Source organism: Pipistrellus kuhlii, unplaced genomic scaffold, assembly GCF_014108245.1.
Source record: "Pipistrellus kuhlii isolate mPipKuh1 unplaced genomic scaffold, mPipKuh1.p scaffold_m20_p_3, whole genome shotgun sequence".
Classification (NCBI taxonomy): Eukaryota; Metazoa; Chordata; class Mammalia; order Chiroptera; family Vespertilionidae; genus Pipistrellus; species Pipistrellus kuhlii.
This window is the reverse complement of record NW_023425529.1, coordinates 83,997,694-84,024,882: the sequence shown is the minus strand read 5'-3', so window position 1 is coordinate 84,024,882 and position 27,189 is coordinate 83,997,694. Positions and strand designations below refer to the sequence as shown.

The following is a 27,189-nucleotide window of genomic DNA, read 5'->3' as shown; positions in this document are numbered from 1 at the left end:
AGATAAAAAGAAAAATGAACAAATGAAATGAATAAGAGAGCTACTGCATGGATCAATGACAAATGCCCAAAGAATTGAAGAGTATGATTCAAATCTCTGCACCTGAGCACCAAAACATATATATAACAAAATTAGGGGGTCGGACTAAAGTAAGGTTACATCCAGGTACCTTAAAACCCTCAGGACATTGAGAGCTGGTTTAATAGGAGGGAGTAGAGGACTGTGATGGTTTTAAATCATATCAGCCAATCCTGTGACATCTGCCTCCCATTGAGAAACAGGATCCATATACACCCTTCTCTTGAAATGGGGTTGGCTTTTGGTGATTGTTTTGACCAATAAAGTACAACAGAAGTGACGATAACATTGCATCCACCTGACTCTCTCTGGGTACTAGCCCTCGGGGAAGCCAAACCCCTACCAGGTAGCCTGGGTGCTGTGAGGAAGCTCACCAGCCCTACATAGAGACTGAATGCAGAGGGACAGATTCCCAGCCAGCCTCCAGCTGCTCTGGTCACCATCTGACTGCAACTACATGAGAGACCCCAAGCCAGAACCACCCAGCCCGCCCTTCCTGTGACAGGTTGGCAGGTGGGGTAGAAGGGCACTGCAGGAAGGACGCCTGAGTAGGAACCAGTGAAGTCCAGAGTAGGGACATGTGCAGTGCTCTGGAGCCTTCAAGACTGTCCCTAAGACACACATATTCTGGTCAGCCTGATGCCTCCCCCAGAACCCTCCAAGGTTTGCCAAGTAATCAGCTCGGCCTGGGCCCAAACCTGAATGCCCTAGAACAGAAACATGACCTTGAGATCGGTCAATTGGGTAGGTGCATCTGGATCAAGGGAATGGGGTGCTACTGTGAGCAGAGAGCCGGGCATCCAGATGCCATGTCAGCTGCCTGGAAGACTGGGGCTGGAGCAGGCAGACCAGTTGCACATACATCATTTCCAGTACCCCCCATCATGACCTCCCCAACTGCTCAGTGCACATAAGGTCCTTCCAGGGAAACTTCTGAGTCCAGAAATAGTTACCCTTACCTCTCCTCACTACAACTCACCAGGATTCCAATGAAAACTTGGTGCTTTGCCAATCACCTCTCCCCAGCTCTTATCAGGGGCTGATTTATCAACATTTGTCTTTAAGATAATTTTGCTTCCAGTGTGACCTGCTGTCGGGACCCTATCATCCCTACCACCAGCCCTGTCCACAGGGACCAGTTCAGAGATGAGCACATGGCCCAGCTCAGCCAATGAGAACGTCTATTCTAGAGACAGACTCCAACAGCCTCATTGAGCTCCTGCACCCAGCCCAATGCTAGCCTTACCCTGAGCTTTCTGATTTTAGTACTTAAGTAACTTAGATTAGCTAATTTGAATTGCGTTTCTGTTCCTGACAACCAAAAAAGACCTAATATGCGTGCTCAGTGCCAGATTCCAAAGTCTACGTCCTTTCCATCATCACACCAGTGACAGACAGTAAGTTTCCACTCTGATGCCAATCACTGTCCAAAATGCTGTACCTAAAGGATTCTGAGACTTTTCTGAGCACAACAGGAGAGTGTATCATGATAAATCAGTGATGTCTGCAGGGCACCAAGGGTAGAGAATGGTATTGCAGATGCCACCCTGTATGATACCAAGATGAGCACATCAAGTCTTCTTTAGTGCCAGCTGGTCTACTTAATTCTTGTCCTAACAATTATCTCCTGTACCATTGCATCTGGTCCCTGTAGCATTAGAACCCCACTCCCAACCCCTAAGGACTGGAAAATTGCCTCTGCTATACCCAATCCATGGCTATATTCTCAACATGACAATGACTCCCTTTGCACAGTATATTCCCTTCACCCTCTGCTTTTCCTCTGCTCCAGCTGCTCCAGGCAGCTGCCACACCCTAGAGGGTAAAGTATGTTAACCAGAATGCCAGAATCACAGAGAACCCAACACTTCCTTGAAGGCTTGTCTCTCACATACCTCCCTGCACTCACCTCGAGCTTAAGTATAAAGCTAGGAAGACCCCAATAAGGCTGTGCCTCTTCCTTTCTTATAAGATCCCAGAGGAAAAAATTAGAAAAGAGAATTGTAATTAATAGAGGCACCTGGAGCACAAGAACTGCTTTAACAACCAACAAGTGTTTCCATTGAACACATAAGAAAACAAAGGAGCGTATGACTCATTAAAGGTCACAAAGTGAGACAATGGAAGATTTCTGCAGCACACACAGGACTCACAGCTAAATACTAGACTATCCTCCACCTCCTCGGATCTCATACACAGTCCACATGCATAACCACATGCGTGCTCACATATGTGGCCACAAACAAAGCACATACCTCCTACTGGCTTATGGGCCTTGAGGTTAAAGAGGTTGAATTTCTGATCCCTCTTCAGGAACATTCTTTATGTTTACATGATCTTCACAGAACAGCATCCACCACATGAACAGCCCAATAAAAAAAAACCCCTGGGAATTTTGGGGTGAATGAAAGTGGAAGGTGTCCCTGTTCCTATTTGCTGCATTGGAGTGATTGAGCCAACCTCATCTCTTGTTTTACTGGGTTCACCAAACTGGGCTGCAACTCTGTCCCCGTTCAATCTGAGATATATTGTTTTTCCTTCCTTCTCAGTTTGGCATTGACAATGCTTAATAGATTATTTTATTCCTGGACTGACTTCTCTCCTGTCACCTAAGTAAAAGCAGCCATGTCTCAACCATCATTCTTCCCAGACCTCAATTCTCTCCTCACACCAGCCCTCAACACTTCACACCTTCCTACTGTCTTCACACTCTAATATTTGTACTCACCCCCAAGCATTTGTTAATCACCCTCTCACACCACTTGCCATTCCCAAAAACCAAGGAGTATTTGGACAATGCTTGCAAAGAAGTCAGGAAGCACCAGTGCGAGAGCATATCCATAGCCTTGGAAAGGCTGTGTGTGGAGTGTGCTGACCACGGCTAAATGGTCGTGGCTCCAGAGAACCAAGAGGGGTTCTGAAAGCCATGCCTTGGTAGGCTGCCTTGTGAGCCAGCCCTCACCATGGGTGACCTCATTCACATTGTGAACCGTTCCCAGGGCACAAGGACCTCTCTGGAGCACACCATCTGGAGAAAGCACTTAAGAATAAGCCCGTGGGGAAAAATGGAATTTCAACCTCTCCCCAGCTGGAAGACAAGAAAACAGCCTTCAGTATTTTGGTCCTGGCAGCTCTGAACATTGCTGTAGCGCTGTGACATGACTAAGGACACTGCCACACAAAGCCACACACAGGTGAGGCAGGCGTGGCCCCTTGAGGCTCCTCCACTAGGGCTATCCTCCAAGGCCCAGCTTGGCCTCCCCTTCTCCAAGCAATTTCCCCGCCCCTGAGACTGGAGGCTCTATGAGTACCACCAGGTCCACCACAACAAGGGGCACAATTCTACAAGAATCCTGGGAATGAAAAATCCCCATCTCAGGCTCAACGTTTTTTAATCCAGAGCAGTGCCAAGGAGGAAAGGCAAGCGGTATTATGTCCCTGATGGCTTTTGGAAGCACAAAATAAACCACCCAATGCAAAGAGATCAATTTTCAAATTATGAAGATGATTCAAAGCTCTGCCTGCTAGTTGCCAGCTGAAAAGATGCCACCGTTTAAGTCTGCTCTGGCACCTGACTTAGCAGACGATTTCCACTGATGCTCTTGTCCCTGAATGAGCCCCAGGGCAGCAGCTCAAAAAATCAGGCCACACACACACAGGTGGGTGCCACAGCAGTGATCTCTTTCTCATACATAAGGAAATGACTCCCAATTGTCAAAGGGCCAAGCTTGCCAGAAGACAGCAGCAGCTCCGTCCTCCTGCACACAGTAGCTGCTGCTTCTCCAACAGACTGGAGGCTCAGCTTAGAGCCTGTTCTCTCAACTCTTCCAACTACTTTCTAAGACCCCAGAATGAACTGGTCAGCTCCAGGTCATTCTGCTCTGCAAGGTCCATGGAGGAGTCCAAGTCAGGGAGCATTGGCTTATGCTTCCTTGGTACCCACCCTTCCACCCCTGGGAAAAGGTGTGGTGCTGAGGACCTAAAAGGTATTCAATGATAAAAAGGTTCATTTTTTCCCTTTTATTTTTTTAAATATATTTTATTGATTTTTTCACAGAGAGGAAGAGAGAGGGATAGAGTCAGAAACATCGATGAGAGAGAATCATCCATCAGCTGCCTCCTGCACCCCCTCTCTCCCCATTGGGGATGTGCCCACAACCAAGGTACATGCCCTTGACCAGAATCGAACCCGGGCCCCTTCAGTCCACAGGCTGATGCTCTATCCACTGAGCCAAACCAGTTTCGGCCATTTTTTCCCTTTTAATCCATCTGTATCCATGAGCTTGATTCAGGGTCACATCCCAGGAGATGCTCAATATCTGTTTACTAAAGTGTATTAACAGTGGTGATATGATAAAGATGAAGGTGGATAACAGGTAGACTTAGCTGGTCTATGCCCTAAGGAAGTGGTCGGCAAACTCATTAGTCAACAGAGCCAAATAGCAAATACAATACAATATGAAATTTCTTTTGAGAGCCAAATTTTTTAAACTTAAACTTCTTCTAACACCATTTCTTCAAAATAGACTGGCCCAGGCTGTGGTATTTTGTGGAAGAGCCACACTCAAGGGGCCAAAGAGCTGCATGTGGCTCATGAGCCACAATTTGTGGATCACAGTCCAAAGGAATGGGCTTATTCAGGCCCTTCCACTTACTTGATATTCAGGCCCTTCCACTTACTTGTGATAGTGGGGAAGAATATCTGAGGGAAGAGGCTGTGAGCCAGCCACTATCCATTTTTTGCCCAGAATGTTGCTGTAGCCCCCTGACATTGCTTTCATTTCTCTTGCCTATCCCCAATCCAATCTCCATGCAGCAGCCAGAGTGACCTTTTAGAAATAGAAATCATAAATCAGGACCTGTCATTCTCCTATTTAAATCTCTTCAAAATCTGAACTCTACATGATTGATGAAGCCTGCATAGGTGAGCCTTGACCCACTTCTCTGAGTTCATCTCACTCGTCTCTTGGCCTAGTCCCATGCACTCCTGACACACTGGCCTCACTTCACCCCTCAGGCATGCTCAGTTCTTGTCTATCACAGTACCTTTGCACATACCTAACTTGTTCCCTCTGCTCTTTGCTTGATGATTCCTTCTCACATTTCAGGTTGGTACTTAAGTGATTCTTTTTCAAAACCCCCAACCCTGATTCCCCAATCTCAATAAGGATAGCTCAAACGGTGGGTGCCAGTGTGCTTCCCATTTCCTTGCCTCCACACTACTCTTCAACAGAGATCCCAAACCCCCAGCATCATAAAGAGAACCCGAATTAGGCACCTATGTGGGAAAAGGCACCGAGCTACAGGCCTGCTTCAACAGCATGGCCTCCTTTTTAACCTCAGTCCCTCAGCCATGCACAAAGGAGGTCACTACTAAAGACCAGTCTTCGTACACACAACTACAACCAATGCTGACCTATCAAGAGCAAGAAACAATAGTTCATCCCTGGACAGGAGAGAACTGTACATGCATTTCTTCTAAAGTCCTGACTATCCTCTTGCTTAGCAAAGGAAATGCTTTCACTCAAGCCAAGTGTCACCAAAGATCTTTGCAGAAGCCCATTTAGCTCTTACTGTCTGTCATCTCCTTGTAGTGACAAGGGGCCTGCATTTCCTTTAAGAGTGTGGCAGTCAACCTAAACCAGAAACTATGCCTTCTCTGCCCATTAAAGACCAAATAACTAGAAAACACTCTATCTAGTGTACTACAAAGATAGCCAGGAAACTCAGACAGGGAAGATGCTGATCTTGGTCTCAGAAGACACCTGAGACCCTGCCCACTTCAGGCCTAGCAGTGCTCATCCAGAGAAGAAACGGGTCTGGCTCAGCAAAATGTGACAGATGAGTGGACTGGTGGACTAACACAATAGCTCTTCCAACTTCCTTCTGCTGTGCCTTCCTGTCCTGCAAAGGCAGAGAGCTAAAAACTACAGTCTCCAGTCTGCCCTGTAGCTGGACTTCCTGATGTGATTATGGGGTTGGTCAATTCAAGAACTGAATTGAAATTAAGTCAGGTGGGGAGGGTATCTGTTTCACCACTAAAGGGCCAGCAAGGCACTGGCAATGGCTTCTTGATCCCTGGAACCTATAGCCAGCTCTTGGCACAACAACTTTCATATTCCCCAGCTTCCTAATTATCCCAGAGTCCCAGTCCTCTTAGCAGGCCAGTTCTGCAGTATTGTTCTGGGAATCATTGCTAGAGGACCAGACCAGAGCCTGTTCTCGCAACCCTTCCAATTACTTTCTAAGCCTTAGGTGCCTGTATTAAGTATCTTTCCTATTAAAATGGCTACACTAGCCCTAACTGGTTTGGCTCAGTGGATAGAGTGTATGCCTACGGACTTAAGGGTCCCAGGTGTGATTCCGGTCAGGGGCATGTACCTTGGTTGTAGAAACATCCCCAGTCAGGGGCATGCAGGAGGCAGCTGATAGATGTTTCTCTCTCATCGATGTTTCTCTCTATCCCTCTCCCTTCCTCTCTGTAAAAAAATCAATAATATATATTTTAATGGCTATACTAGTATCTGTTGTAGGTCTAAACCATACAATCCACAGTCCCACTGTGTAACAAAATGTCTACAATGTTGACAATGTCCTGTAATTTGGGTTGTCCGATATGGCAGCCACAGTCATTGTGGCTATTAAGCACTTTAAAGGAACTACATTTTAACTTTCCCTTAATCTATATAAATTTAGATTTAAATAACTACATGTGGCTACCATATTGGACAGCACAGGTCTATATTAAGAGGTAGTCATAATGGAAAAAGCATGATGAGGAATCAGGTGTGAGAAATGGAAAAAAGTACTAGCAGAAGCACTTAATTCTAATCTGAAAAAAAAACTTTTAAAAACAGCAATCAAAAACTGATTCAGATTCTGATGGGTGGGTGGATTTTCTGATCAGAAAAATAACCACCTGTGCAAAGACATGTTTTCAAAGCATAGATTCTAAGACCTAACAAACAACATAGAAACCAAAAGTCATTTTTTAGTAGTTAATGCTCTTGACAAGTGAATGAGAAACTAATTTTCCCAAGGGGCAGATGAGGAAGCTGGCATTTCCCCCTAAACTAAGTTGAACTAAGAGCCCCAAGACATCCCTGCTGAGCTGAAAGCCCTTTCCCCACAGCAAGCACCCAAAGGTATTTTCAACTATGGTGCTCTACATCTGCCCCCTGACATTTCTGTCTCGTTTATAAGCTATCTTCACACTCTTTTCAACAGCATTCTCTTACTATCACTGTCTTCCTCATCCCTCATCCTGCTATGAACACAGTTCATGAGAGGTTCAGATGCTCAGAACAGGCCTGTGACCATAAGTAGTCAGAGATGCTCCAACACAAGGAGACAGTGAAGGACCAAGAACATCTGTGGCCATCTCCCTGACTCATTCAATTGGTGCTGTCTTAAATGAAGCTGTTTCTTTTCTATTCTACATCCCACCTCTTTCTGATGACTGGGGCAAAGGCAGAGAACTTGGAGCATTCCAAAAGCCCCAACCAACTGGAAGAGAGGTAAACTGGTAGAGAAAAAGCCCTAGTTTTCTGGATCACTAGAAGGGGAGAGCTAGTGATCCAGAAAACTAGGGCTTTTTCTGTTCTTCCTGGGGCAGCTAGTCAAAGGGAGGAAAAGAGGAAAAGGAATCCTAGGGCAGACTCCAGAAGAAGTAAACTAGCTTCATCTGCAGAGGCCTGGAGGCCAATAAATATTGCCTTGGCCAGACCCTAATTGTAAAGCCATTTCCCCCATGGTACTCAAGTCATACTGACATCAGAGAGCAGAAGGAAGAAAAGTGAGATGAACACTAGTGAACAGATACAAACAACTAAATCATACTTTCCAAACAAAGACAATAAATTGCAAATTAATAATATAATAGTTATTTCATTTATTTCCAAGCAGGATTTGAACTAAGGCACCTATCAATCACACACCACCTTGGACGGAAAACCTAAATTACAGAACGTAGTGGAGGATCATTTCAAATTTATCAAAAGTGAGCGCATTTCTTCTTTTTAAGTATAACCACAGAGTAGTTTTTGCACTGTAAAAACATATTCAGCCCTGACTGAGCTCAGACACTTATCTAGAAAAATGGGAAACGCTCAGGTTGCTGATGGGGGTGAGGGGCACAGAGGGATGGACAGGGGCTTTAGAAAACAGGAAAGAGTGCCACCATAGCCTGGCACAGCACTGATGGGACCAAAACCCCACTCCTCCTCTCCTCTGCTTCAGCTGGTGAGTGCCTGAAAGGAGCTACACTCCAATCTTTGGGCCCTTCTCTTATTCTCTCAGTGATTCATAAGCTCCTTGACAGCAGGAACCAGCTTTGCAGCCTCAGAAATCCTAGCAGAGTGGTTGTCAGTAGATTTTCAAAACACATTTGCCACATGGATGTTCCTGTGTAGAATTTTCACTTAGCCTTCACAGATTTCTAGTGAAAGTTTACAGAGATGATATTACTCGACTCTTTTAGATGATGTTTGCCATATGTTAAAGGTGTTTATTATAGGTTAAGTAAATGTTTGTTTTGTCCCCCCTCAGAAGGGAAACCAAAAAACACAGATACCTTTATTATTTTGTTCACTGCTGTACACCCAGAGCCCAGACAGCGTGGAGCAGCCAACCTTTCAGACCTTACGGACAAACTATGGTAGACCGCTGCTCCAAAGGTTTCCTTAAACCAGCAGCCGCCAACCTTTCGGACCTCACAGACCACCAGTGGTCTGCGGACCACAGGTTAGCAACTGCTGGTATAGAATATGGTGTGTGCGCAATAGAAATGTGTTGAATGAATGAGTAGCTCAAAATGTAATTGCCCCAGCATATTAATTACTTAGACTTCTTGCTCATATGATATTGACATTTAATTGCTTTGGCCCCATTTCACTGGTAGGAAAACAGACACAGAGTGAAGGCACCTTTCCCAAACACCAGAATTATAATAGAACAAGTGAGGAAGTACTATCTTGGGAGGACAGTTTTTGGTCTATTCAGTGGCCTCTACCTCCTTCCATCTCACCTCTGGGAGGATGGGGTGACAGGAAGGCTTGGCCAACCCTCACCCTGCCTGCTTACTATCAGCCACTGAAGTGGGCGGGACACCTTTGGGAACCAACAGTAATTCCTCTCACTCCACTTCATGCCTGTGAATGCCCAGTCCTGGTCAACAGTCTGACTCAGGGGGGTGGCAGAGCAGTCCTGCAGCAGAGATTTAACCCAGCTGAGGCCTGGAGCCCAGAGCTCATACACTCAGCCCCTCATGGCCATGAGCCTTTCTGTTCTTCAGGAAAGCAGGTCTAGCTGTGCCTGGGGCTCCTCCACTCTGCCTGGAACCTGCCAGCCCTCTTCCACTTTACCAGAAGGGAACATGAGCTGATGAACTCTGTCAGAAAAGCAATTTAGCACTCCTAATCAGAGTTTTTAAGTAATTCTAACACTTGACCTCCCTTCTCAGAAGCTATCCTAAAGGACTAATCGAAGAGTCTGGCAAGCAATGTGCCTACTTGGGTATTCACAGCAGTGTGAATTATAGCAATACCAAACTGGAAATCACCAAAGAGCCCATCACTGGGGGACTGGTTAAATAAATCAATACACATCCATATGAAAGAATTTTAGGCAGACATAAAAATTATGTTTTTGCAAATCAACACAGGGGGGAAGAAATCCCACAACATAATTTTAAGCAACAGAAACAGAGTAAAAAGAAAATACATATATATATACAAACACACACACACACACACACACACACACACACACACACACACAGTAGGATCCCAACTTAGCAAGGGACACTTTTTTCCATAGAAGAAAGACTAAAAAGAAGCACATCAAAATATTACTAGTGGTCACGTTTAGGTGACAAGTTAGACTTGTTCCCAGAAAGGCAGATCCATGTACCACACAGGACCACAGACTCAGAATCCAGGCGCACTTTGCAAATTCTGGCTCTGCCAGTTTCTGGCTGTGTGACTGGACCAGCCAGGACTCTCTGTACCTGAGACAGGCAATTTGTAAAATGGCAATCATTACAGTGGCCACCACATAGTATTGTTGTGACAGTCAGATGAGTTATAAATGTAAAACTCAGTATACTGCTTGAGATAACAACTTTATAAAGTACTAGCTATTTTCATGGCATTAGCCACATTCTAAAGAACGTATCATTCTTTGGTAGTCAGATAGTAAATAGTTATGGTTTTGTTTTGTTTTTTTAAGTATGCTTGCAAAATTTACCATGGCCAAACCAGCCTCACATACTGACCACCCATCGGGAGGAGATACCCACAGAATCCACCTGGCAACTGGCTGCCCCCCTTCCTCACCTGCCTGGAATCTGCATCACCATTGAAAAAATGAAAGCACCTGCCAAACCACAGAAAAACCCTTGGGAACTCAGTACGCACCTCTATAGACTTGAACCTCAGTGGCTCTCTGTAGACTTGAACCTAAACCCTGGACAAAGGATAATTTGCACCCCATATCTCCAGCTGTGACACAAAAGTAAGCTTAAAGTGAAATTTGAAAAGTGTTTGAGATGCATGAGCATCTCAAATTTTTAACAGCAATTCTATTTATTATCAGCTTGGCCCCCTGAGGATAAACAGGTGTGTGTTCACAGTGAAAGATACCAGGACTATGAGTCAGGGCCCCGGGCTGCATAACCCAGGCCATCTGCATAACTGAGAGTCTTGGAAAAAGGTCCAGCAGGACTGGACATCAGAGGAAGGGAGTGGCCTTCCTCCACATGCCCAGCCTCGCAATATCATAGTCCGGGCCCCTCACCCTATGACTCGCTCACACTACCAAGTACTAACATGTATGTTTCTCTGGGGCTCAATTTTCTCATCTGTAAAACAGAGATAATAATGCCTTCCTCACGGGACAATCGTAAAGACTCACTGAGATTATGTCTATGAAAGTAATACCTAAACTGAACATATTGCTCAATAAGAATCATTCCAAAGATGCCCACATATAAAGCCTCAGGACACCAAAGAAGAATAACTCATTTTCAGTGAAGTGAAATAAAACTTGAAAGTGTTTTGTTTTGTTTTAATCTTTTTCCCCAGAAGCACACCCTCCATGTTAAGCAACCACCTCTTAAAAGTTCCTATTTCTCATATACAAATATTAATAGTGTTGATTGGTGGAAAAGTGAATCTATACAGAGAATTCAGAATACAGAGAACTACAGAGAGCCTTATAAATAGTGCTCATTTTCCACGGATCTTTTATTAGTGAAAGACTCTGAAATTCTTCCATTGTCAGTGGAACGGCACTGTGTGAGGAATGGGTCACACGTATTTACACATGAAAAACATAACATGAATGCGCCCAACACAGACTATGTGTCCCACTCCTGGTCGTCTCTAGTTCTAATTAAGGCAGAACAAAAGGAACACATTAGCTTACTCCTCTACACTCAGAGGCCATTTAATAATGATGCTTTGTAGAGAGGATAATGCTTCTTTCATCTAGAAAAGGCAAAGCCATTTATCTCATTAATCCTCATAAAACTGCTACCAGAGAGCAGGCAGACAAGAAGGTGAAAGGCGAGGAAAAATAAGCAAGCCCCCCGCGGCTCTTGCTTCCTGATAAATATGAAACTTCAAGTAGCTTTGAAGCCACCTGGACTCTTCCCTGAGTTGGTGGGAGGAGAGACAGGCCAGAAGTCAAGAGAGCCGAAGCCCAGTCCCAGCTCACCATCCATTTGTTCTGCACACTCAGACAAATCACACTCCTTCTTCGGCTCTCAATTTCCTCTTCTTCAGAATGAAAAGTTTCAACCAAGCACCACTGGAGGTCATTTGAGCTCATTATTCAGGTCCTATAGAACCCTTTGGTCCCAGCACCTCACTGCTGCCATCTCCCTCCCCAACTGGTCACAGCCCACCAAGTCCTCCGTGTCTGGATCTCCTTCCCATTCACCTCAAAGTTTCTATCTCTCTCTCCCTCTCTCCCTTCCTCCGTGAAATCAATAAAAATATATCTTTTTAAAATATTTAAAATTAGGTATGCTTTAAATGTATAATTCTATTGCATTGTGTTTACTACTCCAGTCAAATCTTCTGTCACCATATATTTGATCCCCTTTACCCTTTACTTTCCCATCTTTCTTGATCCAAGCTTCCTTTTCTCTTCTTTCTGCTTGGGTTTTTCTGACACTTTCTAGACCAGTCATATCTGTCCCCTCCTGGCTCCTCTACTCCATCTTTTTCTCCTTGGAAGACAGAAAAAACATCTGATGAGGAGTGCCCTCCTTGTGTGAGGCAGACTCAGGGCAGTGACTGACACCTCAATTGGGGGTCCTCGGAAATCCAAGTTCCCTACTTGAGCCAAGGGCATCACCAAACTTCAATTGCAACTAAAGCCTAAGCCAAAAAGGAGTGGAAGGGGAAAGTTGGCCAAGTCCATCTTGAAGAGCCCAAAAGTAGAAGGCAGAGGTCAAAAGTATTTTCATTTTTCACCTCAGAATGGAGTTATGACTCACAGAGTAGAAACCAGGGCTGCAAACATGTTGTAAAACTCTACAGTTTCTAACTCTGACATCCTGTTTACCTTATTCTCCTCTGACTATGTCCCCATAGTAATTAGGAGGGTTATAATCTTGAAGACAAATTGGATCTAGTGCTGATCTATAAAGACAGTCATGAAAGTGTAGGAATCAGAATGTGGAGTGTGGAAATACTGAGTCTTAGGGACAAACCAAGGAACTGAGTGGATAATGGCAACCAAGAGAGAGCAGTAGAGTCTGAGGTTAAAAGCACAGATGCGGAGTCATGTGAGACCAAAGTTCATATTCTGCATAGCCACTTAAAGTTCTGAGAGCCTGGGCAAGTCATTTAATATATCTGAGACTTAGGTACCGCTGAGCTGTTTCAAAGATTTTAAAAAATGTATAAGCACTTAGCATGGTGCAGCCTTTTACGAAGTTCTCAGTGGACAGTAGTCATTAATTAGAATTGCTTTAGTTGTTGCTGTTATTAAAGTGACTGAGTCCCCAGGGCCTACAGCAATGAAGGAAAGGAACGGGGACGCCACTGGTCTGAGGCACCACTGGCCTAAGGAGGGCCCCAGGGCTTCACACCAGGAAGGGCTCTGCAGGCAACCTAATACAGACCTTTCCTAGCATGTCAGCAATTCACAGCCTTCCCATTGCCACGGCTCCAGCACTCACACTGCCTGGTCTGCTCTTCCTTACAGTCAAGAAGACCAAGGATGAAGTACAGTAGGACTGGATTCATGGGTCCCCTCTCACTCTCCCACTAAAATGCTGTGTGACTCTGGGCAAGTTTACCTCCCCCTGCCCCGTTCCTCAGTGACCTAACCTATAAAATGAGGGAGTTCACCAAATAATCTCTAAGGTCCTATATACTGTTTTGATATTCACTGACTCTAGAATTCACATGTGGGTGGCAGAAGAGTATACCATTTGGAACATACTGTCAAAAGAAACAGGCTTCCAAAGTGGATCCTCAGTGCCCCGCACCCCAACCCTGAATTCCCTCCTTTAATGATAATAAATACTTGAATCTGAAAAGCATCTACCTAGTACTAAGTCAGTCACTGAAATAGGGCGTGATCCTCAGTCTCAACAAACACAGCTAATGGACCAGGATCACTATGACGCCTTAAAAGAGGGACATGCATTGTTTACACCTCCACAGGGCCCAGCCCCTGCAAAGCCTCCTGACCTGCTGAGCTGCTCCTCCTGGCCCTCTCCAATGCACTCAAGATTTGAAGCAGGATGCCACTGGATTACAACTACCTGCTGATTAGCTCCCCTTGGATGTCTGACTAACTTGGCAGCCTTCCTGTAAGTGGTTTTCCTAATCTATGAAATGGGGCTAATCACAACTAGTTAACAATGAATAAAGGCATGTATAGGCAATCTTTGGGGGGACACAAAGCATGTTTCTAAAAATGAGAACTACTAGTTTTCAAACACGTCGAGAAGGTTCTTGGGGCAAAGGGAGCATTTGCTTTGGTCTGCTCAATGCACTCAGTATTCCACTGAAGAAAAGTACCCTTTCAGTATACAACATAGATGGATTAATCATAATTTTGTTATTGGTGACCCCTGGCAGCCTGCACCTGCAGACCCTGTTTGCTGAGCATCATAAGAGAAAGGCAGTGTTTTTGTTTGTTTGTTTTAATGTATTTTTATTGACTTCAGAGAGAGAAAAGGAGAGGGAGAGAGAGATAGAAACATCACAGAGAGAGAGATATTGATTGGCTGCCTTCTGCACACCCACTACTGATATCAAGCATGCAATCCAGGCATGTGTCCTGATTGGGAATCAAACCAGCAACCTCCTGGTGCATGGGAGTACATGCAACCACTGAGCAACACTGGCCAGGCAGCAGTCTAAAAAACAAACAAACAAACAAACAAAAACAACTACGGGCTTATGGCTCTCATTCAGAATGGCAAAGGCCTGATCCAACTTTCCAGTTCAGCCAAGGAGTTATAAAGCCACCACCCACTGACCCCAGATCATCAGTGATAATATAATCATGTAAAGGGATAAGATGTCTGGAAAAGCAAATCCCTCACATGACCATGGAGTTATTACCCTCAAGCACACACTTACACATGCACATACATACAAATATATGTGTACAAATACATGTGTTTCCCGGTGTTTGACAGAACACCGTCACCTTCCTCTGTGCTACTCATGGCCTTTATTATTGCTTTCCTTCTATCTGCACAAGTATGCAAGTGCCTCTCTTCTCCTGCTCAGACATAACCTAGAGCAGAGCCTCTGTCTCAGTGTACTCTATAGCAGCCACAGTGCCAAGCACGGGTGAGTGGTCAAGAATATCTGGGTGTGTGTCTCACGGCCCACTGCTGCCGGAGCTGTGGGGAACACAGGCCTGTAAGATACTCTCCCTGCCTCAGCAAACCATCAGCCTCCTTAGGAAGGAGAGGCCACAGTTGAACATTCACCCACACAACTGGCACATGCGCACTCCAGCAACATTGGCCCATCCAGGGACCTTGCTCTTTCAGAGTCTGTAACTAAATTTGGGCCTGAAACCAAAGCAGCCAATGTAAAACTGGCCCAGATTTTAGTTCCAGTCTTGCCTCTGCTGCTCCATGTGTTTTTGAGCTATCACACTCTCCAGGCTGCGGCTCAGCGCTGTCACTGTGACTCTTCCCACCCCATCAGCAGTGGACCCCACACTCCACATTTAAAGGAGTTTTAGGGGAATGAAAGAGTCCAGGAGATACAAATTGCCATAATAAAAAGATGAATTTTAGAATTTGACATATCTTACTTTGAGTCTCAGCTCTCACTTTCCAGGTGTGTGGTCTTTGCTAGTCAAATTTGATCATCAGCTTGGTTAATAGTAAATGAGTATAATATTATAAAGAAAACTAGAGGCTCAGTGCATGAAATTCGTGCACAGATAGGGTCCCTAGCAGTTGCCGGCAGGGCCTCCCTTCACACCTACCTTGGTGTGGTGCCGCCCATTCACCTGCTCCACCATCCCACCATGGTCCCACTCTTATGGGGGCCCATTTGGGGCCCCCTGGTGGTCAGCACACATTTTACTCCCAGTTGGTCTAATTCCCGCCCGCAGGGACAATTTGCATATTAGCCTTTTATTACGTAGGATAGATTCACTAATACCAATTAATGCTCCCTAGTATTGAAGCCTACACTTTCTCTTACGTCGGCAATTATATAAAGAGTGAGGTGAAACACAAGGAGTTAGAGCCCCTGCCAGCCAGCAGAGGATGCTGCTTGTCCTCCAGACACTTGTCCCAGCCTGCTCCAGAGCACAGCTGGACCACCTGTCTCAAAGAGAACAAACAACACCTAATGACCACATCCAGAGTTGGCAAGACTCTCTCACTTCCTTGAAGACAACAGCCCGGACCAGTCAACACACAGATGGGGTTACACAACATCCGGCTACTGGGAGATACAAATTCCATCTGGCTGGCAGTTTACAAATATTTGGCCTTATCAGGCTTGAATTAGAAAAGAAGGATAATTGAAGTTTCATATGAAATCACTGTGCCTATTATGTATGACCCAGTTAGGCTTACATGGCATTTAGCATTTTCATTTGTTTCAAGGATACTTTATGTGGAGGGCTGCAGAAAAGGGACACAAAATAAAGCTATGGCCTGTGCCCTTCAATTCTGCTATCTCTGTCTCCCTTTAATTAACTGGCACACAGAAGCCATTTTCACAAACCCTCACATACCCGTCCTCTTCCCCCCTTCAACACAGCGTTGGTCTCTCCATGAGTTGATGGAAGAGAACAGCATGAGAAAATGAAAGGACAAATGAGCTGGGTTAGGAAGGGAAACAGACTCAGCCATGCAGAGCTGGATGGGCCCTAGAGACCCAAGCATCTCCTTCCAGAAGTGAGGACACTCAGGCTCAGAGAAAGCAAGCTGCTTGCCCTAATTTCTACAGCCAAGTCCAGGTCAAGCCAAAACTTGAGCCCAAGTCTCCAGGTTCCTATATGCTGTTTCTACTAGCCCAGGTTAAAGTCTGAAGCTGGAAAACACAGAAAAAGTAACTGAGCTACAAAAACTGTTCTAACCACTGCTTTTACCTAGCAGGGGCCCAGTTTGGTAGGCTAAATAATGACACCACCATCCCCAAAATGTCCATTTCTAATCCCTGGAAATGGTGAACAATACACACACACACACACACACACACACACACACACACACACACACACACATATATATATATATATATATATATATATATATATATATATATATAGGCCTAAGCAACTGTTACAACTGAATGACCAGAACAAGACTGAAGACCAGTCACTATGACACTCAGCACAGGAGCTGCCCCCTGGTGGTCAATGCACTCCGACAGCCAACCTCCCAAGGCCAGCCAACCTCCTGCAGTCCCTCCCCCTGGCCAATCTCTCTTTCTGGCCAGCCTGCCAACTTCCTGCAGTCCCTTCCAGCAGTGGGCCAGCCAATCTCCTCCACCCTTCCCCCCAGATGGCAGGCCCTGATCAGCCTGGCCCCAATTGGACTGGGAGAGACAGTCCCCATAAGCCCTGATCACCAACCAGGTCGAGGGACCCCACCCATGCATGAATTCCTGCATCAAGGCTCTAGTAAAGGAGAGGAAGAGAAAATGCCACATGGCTGGCTCTGCAGATAGAGGAAATGGTCATGAGCCAAAGAATGTAGGCAGCCTCTAGAATCTGGAGAAGGCAAACAGATTCTTCCCCTACAGCTTCCAGAAGGAATACAGCCTTGGGGACTCACTTTAGATCTCTTATCGCCAGAACTATATATACTTTTAAGCCTTCAAATTTGTGATAATTTGTTATAGCAGCAATAAGAAACTAATACATCCAGCATTTTATATGAGGTACAAAAAGTAAAATAAAATATAAAAATGGTTACCAGGGGTGCAGAAAGGGGAGTTGTTATTTAATAGGTACAGCTTCCATTTTTCAAGATAAGAAAGTGCTGAAGATCTGTTTCACAGCAGTGTGAATATACTTAACACTACTGAACTCTTCACTTTAAGGTGGTGAAGATGGCAAATTTTGTTATGTGTTTTCACCACAATAAAACAAGCAAACATAATAAAAAGTATCTGAGTATATGAGCCAACTGGGGCCCCAATGTTTCTCAGCTTGGCAGGTGTGGTCATTCCTGATTCCAAGTCATCACTCCTGCACCACCACAATCTGGTTTATTGATGGGTTTGTCTCTCCCAAGAGATCAAGAGCTCACGGAGGACAGGAGGCAGGTCTGAGTACCCAAGTACCTCACACAGCACCCAGGACAGTACTCTACACATAAGAGGTGCTCGATGAACAGTTGTTAAATTTAATTTTCCAAGTGTGTGGCCTTAGCCTCCTGCAAATTAATCCTATTCTTCCAAAGCAATGCTTATTCAACACCCCCTCCACGAATTACCCCAGAGCCAGGGGCATCAGGTTAAGCATTAAGGAGACAGGAATGGGTGGATCTGGGCTTACAGAAGAGGCCAGACTATGGTAAGCACAGTATAGTTATTCCCTATATCAGGGATGGGGAACATTTGGCCTGTGGGCTATATAAGACCCATGAAATTATTTGGTCTGGTCCTTCCAAGGCATTAGGGGTGAGTTAATTAAATGTTTGACTAAATATAGCAGGCTCATTTTTAAGTTGATAATTTTGTATGGCCCAAAAATGATGTTATAAATATCCAATACTCTTGGAAGAAAAAAAGGTTCCCCACCCCTGCTCTACATGCTCATAGAATATGACTTTCCTACACACACACACCCCGCCCCTGCCTTTCCCATATGGCAAGAAACAGGTGAAATCACTTAAGAACAAAATCACAGGTAAAGGCAGAATGATTCACCAGGAATGGGAACAGCTTGGATTTGGTTAAGACTGAAATACACAAAGTCTTTTTACTTCCCCACAGAAGTAAAAACATGGGTCTGGAAACCCTCATCTATCCACTGAGCATATCTTTGATTCATTTAAGAATATCAACAGAGGGCATACTCCTAGGTCTGTCTCATGCAGTGGATTCTCTGATATTCCCTTGTGGTATGATTACATACAATAACCACTTCAACTAAACTGGTTACACTGATTACTGTGTGTTGATGGTCATCTACTGACACATAACTTAAGTGGAAAGAGCTTTCTCCTATTCTCTGTAAACATAAAGTCAGTCCTGGGGCCCTTGCAATGTATGGGAGGGTCCCTTTTTAGCAACTAACAAAGGAGAAAATGAGACAAGGGCACCTTTCTGAAAATTTTGCTTAAAAACAATAGTAATATTTACAGAGCATTTACTATGGACCAGATCCTGTTATCACAATCTTACCTCATAGAGAAACATAAAATTAACCATCACTTTGCTACACCCACAGCCAATCAGAGTGAGTATGCAAATTAACCCAACAAAGATGGAATTTAATTTGCATATGCAGGCTCAGAGCGGTGTGAAGCCTGCTATGAAGGGGAAGGGGGCAGTGGAGGCAGTTACTGGAGTGGTGCTATGGATAGAAGCAAGGACTTGCTGGCTCCCAGGCGGCTGGGAGTGAAGCCAGGGGAAGGAAGGCTTATTCTTGCACGAATATTGTGCAATAGGTCTCTAGTTTTACATAAATTGATTTACTTAATCCTCTCAGCATTTCCACAATGTAAACATTATTATTATGCCCATTTCACATATCAGAAGACTGAGGCACAGAGGAACTAATTAACTTGTACAAAGACACTAGTTCAAACCAAGCAGGCTTTACTGCAGAACATGTGCTTTGTTCACTCACAATCTCTACAGTTAGGTTCATGGCCTGAAGTTGTCAGCTTCCAGCCTTCTCCCCAACACAAGGTACTATTTCAGGCCTCACTAGGAGAGGGACACAATGTTTAAGGAGCTATTTATAAATATAGTATTTCCAAAAAACTATACATTTCAAGGCAAGACCCGAAGAACCAAAATGCAGAGAAATGCACCTAATCCTATATAATAAAGAGGTAATATACAAATTGACCATAACTTTAATACACAAGATGGCTGCCCCCATGTGGACACAAGATGGCCAGCAGGGGAGGGCAGTGTAAGTGATCAGGCCAGCAGGGGAGGGCAATTGGGAGAGACCAGGCCTGCAAGGGAGGGCAGTTGGAGGCAACCAGGCCAGTAGGGTAGGGCAGTTAGGGGTGATCAGGCCTGCAGGCGAGGGTAGTTACAGGCGATCAGGACTGGAGGGAAGGGCAGTTAGGGGTGACCTGGCTGGCAGAGGAAGGGCAGTTGGGGAGAACCAGGCCTGCAGGGGAGGGCAGTTGGGGGTAACCAAGCTGGCAACAGAGGGCAGTTAGCAGTAACCAGGCCAGCAGGGGAAGGCAGTTAGGGGCTACCAGGTCTGCAGGGGAGGGCAGTTAGAGATGATCAGGCTGGCAGGGATAGGCAGTTAGGAGTAATCGGGCTAGCAGGCAGGTGAGCAGTTGAAAGCCAGCTGGATTGTGAGAGGGATTTCCCACCAGGATCGGGCCTAAATGGGCAGTCGGACATTGGGATTGGGACTAAACAGGCAGTCGAACATCCCTCAAAGGGTTTCAGATTTGAGAGCATGTTCCTGGGCTGAGGAACACACCTCCCCTTCCCCCTCATGCACTGGTCTCTAGTAAAAGTATAATTACATAAGATATTTTACTTATGTATTCTAAAGCATGTTACAAACATGAATTACTTCTTATCCAAAACTCAGAAAAATTCATCCCATCCCATCCCATCTCCACTTATTAGATTATCAGACCACCAGAATGGAGAAGTGACCTGCCCAAGTGGTTGACCTACAGAGTGAAATAGGTAATGGAATTCAGGCATCATAGTTCTTGAAATCTTTCAAGACAATAACCCTTTCACTTATGAAATCATTGGGAAATATTACCCAGAAACAAATACTTTAAATATTAGCATCTCAAAAGAGGTATGAGCCAAAAGCAGACTACTCAGCCTTTTTTTTTTTTAAATTATTCTCTCTCTTTTTTAGAATCACAGAATGGGAAAAGATTTTGAGCTTGCTCATCCGCCTCCTGCCACCCAGCAGGTCACTTCTAAGGCACCTGCAATGGGCTCACCCACTCACAGGATTTTCCAGGAAAACATATGACTTAACCTCTCTAAGGAACCCACCCCTAGATCCAAAAATTCTGGAAGTCATTAATTCTTTCTTCATTACCTAAAAATCCCACACTAAAATATGAAACACTTTCTTCTTTTTTAGTGTAACAAAAGAATATCTACTCTAGCACCATCACTTTTAAAACAATTTTTAAACCACCTTTTTATATATCTACTAGAGGCCTAGTATACGAAATTTGTGCATGGGGGGCAGGGGGCAATGTCCCTTAGCACAGTCTGCACCCTCTTCAATCATGGATGTCTGACTGCCCGATCAGGATTGGGCCTAAACAGGCAGTTGGACATCCTTCTCACAATCCAGGACTGCTGGCTCCCAACTGCTCACCTACCTGCCTTCTTGATTGCCCCTAACTGCTACTGCCTGTCAGCCTGATCACCCCCTAGCTACTCCCATGCTAGCCTGACTAATGTCTAACTTAAGGTGTCCATACAACCTGCTTTTGGCGGGAAAGTCCCAATTTTTAACAATTTGTCCCGCGTCCTCCGGCATTTTAAAGAAGTCCCAATTTTTGGAAAGACGCAGGACAAATTGTTAAAAATCGAGACTGTCCTGCCAAAAGCAGGATATCTGGTCACCTTAGTCAAACTGCTCCCCAGCCAGCCTGTTTGCCCCCAACTTCCCTCCTCTGCCGGCCTGGTCACCCCTAAATGCCCTCACCTGCAGGGCTGATAACCTCCAACTGCCCTCCCTTGCAGGCCTGGTCCCTCCCAACTGCTCTCCCCTACTGGCCATTTTGTGGTGGCCATCTTGTGACCACATGGGGGCAGCCATCTTTAATCACATGGAGGCAGCCATATTGTGTATTGGAGTGATGGTCAATCTGAATATTACTCATTTATTAGATAGGATAGAGGCCTGGTGCATGGATGGGGACTGGCTGGTTTGCCCTAAAGGGTGTCCCAGATCAGGGTGGGGGTTCCCTTGGGGCATGGGGCAGCCTGGGTGAGGGGCCTGTGGTGGTTTGCAGGCCAGCCACACCCCCTGGTGACCCAAGCAGAGGCCCAGGTATCTGGAATTTATTTACCTTCTACAATTGAAACTTTGTAGCCTGGAGCAGAGCCAAGCCTCCTGCTCGCTCCATGGCTGCCGCCATTTCTGTTTGGATTTGTTTACCTTCTATAATTGAAACTTTTTAGCCTTGAGTGGAGGCTTAGGCCTGCTAGGGCAGGCAGAAAGCTTAGCTTTTTCTGTTGCCTGGGAAACCCAAGCATCCCTCCTGCTCTCTGTGGCTGTAGCCATCTTGGTTGGGTTTATTTATATACTCACTCTGATTGGCTTAAGGGTGTGGCTGGTGGGCATGGCTGGTGGGTGTAGCAGAGTGATGGTTAATTTGCATGTTACTCTTTTATTAGGTAGGATGATAATAAAAGAGTAATATGCTAATCAGACTGGACAGCCAAATGACCTTTCAGACATCCTTCTGGATGAAGCCACTGCAGTGGGGGTCAAGGCAGAGGCGGTTAGGGGTGATCAGGCAGGTAGGCAAGCAGTTAGGGGCAATTAGGAAGGTAGGAGAGCAGTTAGGGAACATCAGGCAGGCAGGCAAGCGGTTAGAGGCAATCAGGCAGGCAGTCAAGTGGTTAGGGGTGATCAGGCAGGCAGGCAAGTGGCTAGGAGTGATTAGGCAGGCAGAGTTGTTAGGGGCTATCAGGCAGGCAGGCAAGTGGTTAGGGGTGATAAGGCAGGCAGACAAGTGGTTAGGAGCCAGTGGTCCCGGACTGCGAGAGGGATATCCAACTGCCAGTTTAGGCCTGATCCCACAATAAACCGGCAGTCAGATATCCCCAGAGGGGTCCCGGATTGCGAGAGAATGCAGGCTGGGCTAAGCCCTTGGCCCCCCCTCCCACTCACAGTGAACAAATTTCATGCACCAGGCCTCTAATATATATATATATAAAGACCGGCTCTTCTCTTTGGACTTGTCCCCTTCAAGATGCACAGCACTGATTTTTTTGGCTTTCCAAAGCTGTATTTCCCAGTGCCTTATATTTTATGGCTCTTACTGCTTTACATTCTCTAATTAGAAGTAGAGTTCCAATCCATACCCACTACTACTCATAGGAAGGACTTCAAAGCACTGGACATGTTGAAAGGATTCTCCTCTGTTATGTTGGTGCTTGGACTCTCATCCAAGGAGCACACAATTGATGGCAGGCAGGTAACAAGAGTGAGATGGCCCAGTCCCAAACACATGAATGAGGCAAGGAGGATTGCTAGAAAAACTAGAGAGATGAGGGGTCAAATCCAGCCAAAATCAAGCGAAGTGGAGTTAAGTAACAAGTGACAAAAGGGTTTGAGCAAGAAGCAACAACTCAGGTTGGAAGATAGGAGATCAAAAGGGTTGAAGCACAGAAAAAGCCCTGGATGAGAAGGGCTTTGGAATCCAGCCTGGGACACACAAGGTCAGAACCTAAGACTGAGTGCAAAGGCAGAAACTGCAAATGCTCCCAATTATCTGTTCCTTCTCTCCTCCTGGGGTCACAGCCAGCCCACATTTTCCAGCCACCCTGGCAGTTGGACATGGTCTTATGACTAAGCTCTGGTCAATGAAATGTGAACAGAAGTGACTGGTGCTACATCCAGTTCTGGTCTGAAAGAACCTCCCACACAGTGTTTCTGCTCTCCCATCTGTAATCCTCTCTCTTTCCCCAGACATCAGCCGAATGGAGAGGCCACTTGATAAGGAATACCTGCATTGCTACAACTGAAAAATAAACTTTAATTGTATCAAACCAGTGAGATTGGGGCTGCTTGTTATGGTAGACAGCCTTCCCTTACTAATACAGGGTCCAAGAAGCAAACATGTACTAAGCGGTAAAAAGGGAGTCTAACACTAATGGATGAGAAATCAGATGATTTGGAACACCTGTGGAGGAAAAACCTAATTGATGCCAACATACCTCTTTTATTTTTTAAATAGAATATAAGGCCATAGAAGAGAATCAAAGGGATGCCATAGACACAAAATCATAATGCACTGCTGGTCAGGGAAATTAATAGTCCAGATAAAATGGGAAGTGATTTGTCAAGCCTCCCATCAACCCCTTTGTTCAGCAAACACTGAGGGCCTGTTATGCACTAAGCCTGTGCTAGGAGTTGTGGTTACAGGAGTTGTGTTCTCTTTACACAGTAACTACAGTAACTACAGTAACTACCTAAAGGGCCCCAACCAAATGGAAGATGTAGACAAGTTGTCATTCCACATGTGACAAGTTATCTAGTGGGTATGCCTAGGGCAGCGGTCACCAACCTTTCGGCCCTCACGGACCATCAGTGGTCTTCGGACCACCAGTTGGCAACCACTGACCTAGAGTGTCATGGCAGCTCAGAAAAGGAACGCCTAACTCATTCTGGAACGGACAGGGAAAGAGTCCCTGAGCAGAGCAGGCTTTACCTGAGTTCTGGAAAAGGAGTGGAAATGAGTTGTTGGAAAGAGTGAAAAGGCATTCCTGGTACAGGGAGCAGCTTGTGCAAAGTACAAATGAATGCCCTGCGCTTGGGAACCAGCAGCGGATAGTATACCTAAAGTGTAGTGTTAGTAGAGGGGAGAAGAGATTAAGTCAATAAGACAAGTCAAGGGCAGACCAGGAAGGGCCAGCCACCGTTTACAGTCAACAGGGAGCCAGTGAAGGGTTTAAAGAAGTACAATGCCGTAAAATGATTTGTGCTTTTGCTTTCTGGTGACATAGTAGGGGATGAACTAAAACGACTAAGACCAGGTATAGAGAACCTAGTCAGAGGCTCTTATAATCATATAAAGAGATTAGAGGGTGAGGGGTGGATTATGAAATATTAAGGAAGGAAATTTTATAAGACCAACTAACAAAATTAGTTGGAATGGGAAGAAAACAAAGACAATGAAAATGGCTCACAGGCATCTGAATTAACCAACATGGTAGTGCCATCACTGAAATAGTGATCATAGAAAAACAAAAAGGTTTTAGGGGCAGACAAATTAATTTTGAGACACTTGAAACATTTTAAAGATATCCAGTAGAAAAATAAAAATGTGAACTTGAAACAGATATGTGGGCTGAAAAAGTAAATTTGAAAGTTAAAATCATACCAATTGGCAGATTCAATAATGGACATGGTTGACATTGCCTGTAAAGAAAGATAAGTGGAGCCCTAGTTGGTTTTGCTCAGTGGTTAGAGCGTCGGCCTGTGGACTAAAGGGTCCCAGGTTCGATTCTGGCCAAAGGCACATGCCAAGGCTGCTGGCTCGATCCTCCCCAGAAGGGAGCATGCAGGAGGCAGCCAATCAATGATTCTCTCTCATCATTGATGTTTGCATCTATCCCACTCCCTTCCTCTCTGAAATCAATAAAAAGTATATTTTTTGAAAAAGGAAAGATAAGTGGAAGAGTCACAAACAGAATTCGCCTCACCGGGGTGGATAATAAATACACAGGGTGGACCTGTAGCTACTGATAGATGGATGCATTGATGTTGATGACTGGTGCAGGCAGAGATGCATTTAGATACAAATGTACCTAAACTTGGAAGGTCTCTACTGATGTGAACCTGGGTTCTGTCTTTGGCTCCAGTTTTTTTTTAACACTGAATTAAAAATCTGGATGAAGACAAATTTGTCAAATATGCTACTGACACAAATCTGGGAGAAATTGTTAATAAGTTGGAAGGTTGCATCAGGATTCAAATGACCTCAATATGCTGAAACAATGGTCCAAACTGACAAGATGAAATATAATAGCCATGAATCTAAAGTACTGCACTTAGATGAAAAAAATATCACTGCCTAAACATAATGCAGGAGGAACCCTGGCTTATCAGCAATTTATATGACAAAGACCCCAGAGGATTTAGTAGACTGCAGCTCAATATGAGTCAACAATACAGCACAGCTGCCAAAAGGGCAAATGCAATCTTTACTCCCTTAATCTGCATTCAGAGCCCAGACTAAGGGAAGCAGCAGGCTGAGCGTTCAGCATAGGTTAGTCTGCAGATAAAGCTTATATCCCTCTAAGCAGCAGGCTCCAAGAGGGACACTGGCAAAGTGGCAGGTGACTGGAAGAGGCTGAAGAATGAAGAAATAGGAGAATTGGGTAAGGAATGTGGGGCCCTGGCCAGGTGGCTTAGTTGGTTGGAGCATTGTCCCATACACCAAAAAGGTTGTGGCTTCAATTCCCAGTCAGGGCACATACCTAGGTTTCGGGTTTGATCCCAATCAGAGTGTATGGGAGGCAATGAATCAATGTTTCTCTCCCACACCAATACACCAATGTGTGTGTGTGTGTGTGTGTGTGTGTGTGTGTGTGTGTGTCTTTCTTTTCCCCTTCCTCTCTCTCTAAAATAAATTTTAAGCCAAAACCGGTTTGGCTCAGTGGTAGAGCATCGGTCTGCAGACTGAAAGATCCCAGGTTCGATTCCGGTCAAGGGCATGTACGTTGGTTGCGGGCACATCCCCAGTAGGGGGTGTGCAAGAGGCAGCTGGTTGATGTTTCTCTCTCATCGACATTTCTAGCTCTCTATCTCTCTCCCTTCCTCTCTGTAAAAAAAAAATCAATAAAATATATTTTTTTAAAATAAATAAATAAAAATAAAAAATAAATAAAAATAATAATAAATTTTAAAATAACATAACCTCAGGTGAGGATTTAAAAAGAGTGGGGACAAGAACTCTGGAAAACATGTTTAAAAATGGCCTGCTTCAAAAATCTGGATGGTTAAATCATATGGAGTAAAAATGCATTTTGTTTGCTCCAGATAGAAGGAGTAAGATGAATGGGCAGAAGTTATAAGATGTCAGATTTCAACTTTATCTTATTTCAGAAGATAAAGGCTATTCAAAACTGGAGTGGAATGGCTGTTCTGTGAAGTTAGTGAGGTCCCCTTCCCTAGAATTATCAAACTAGAAATGCTATGCCTACCTCTTGGCAATGCTAAAGGGAGTTTTTCATTGTGTGGGAGACTGGGCTGCAATAGTTCCCAAGCTTTTGAATTTCAAGGGCCAGTAGCACCTCTTTTTAATTTACTATGTGAAATTATTTTCAAAAATCAACTGCCATCTACTATCATTACCATATCACAAAATATGACATTTAACACTAAAGAGCATGGCAGACATATTATCAGCATAAAGGGCAATTCTTTATACAGGATTGGGCAAAAGTAGGTTTATAGTTGTGAGTATGCAAAACAGAGTTTATTCTTGAATTATTAGTTATTGTATTATTTTCCATATGAACAACTACAAAGCTATTTTTGTCCGACCCTGTATTAAATAAACTTAACTTTCTAGATAAAAAACATATCATATATTTCTAATTTTGTGAGAAAACATTAATCATGATTCAATTTGTCTTGTTTGCTTGTATTCCCAGTGCATGGCATTTAGTAGGCACTCAATAAATATTTTCTCAATGAATGATTCAATAGATGCATGCATTTAATATATAAAGCCCTGGC

At 44.7% G+C, this 27,189-nt stretch overlaps 1 protein-coding gene across 33 annotated transcripts in view; it reads right to left on the bottom strand.

Moving 5' to 3' along the window:
- Positions 1–27,189, bottom strand: part of CACNA1C (calcium voltage-gated channel subunit alpha1 C) — a 562,813-nt gene that overhangs the window by 504,627 nt on the left and 30,997 nt on the right. The window lies entirely within an intron of this gene.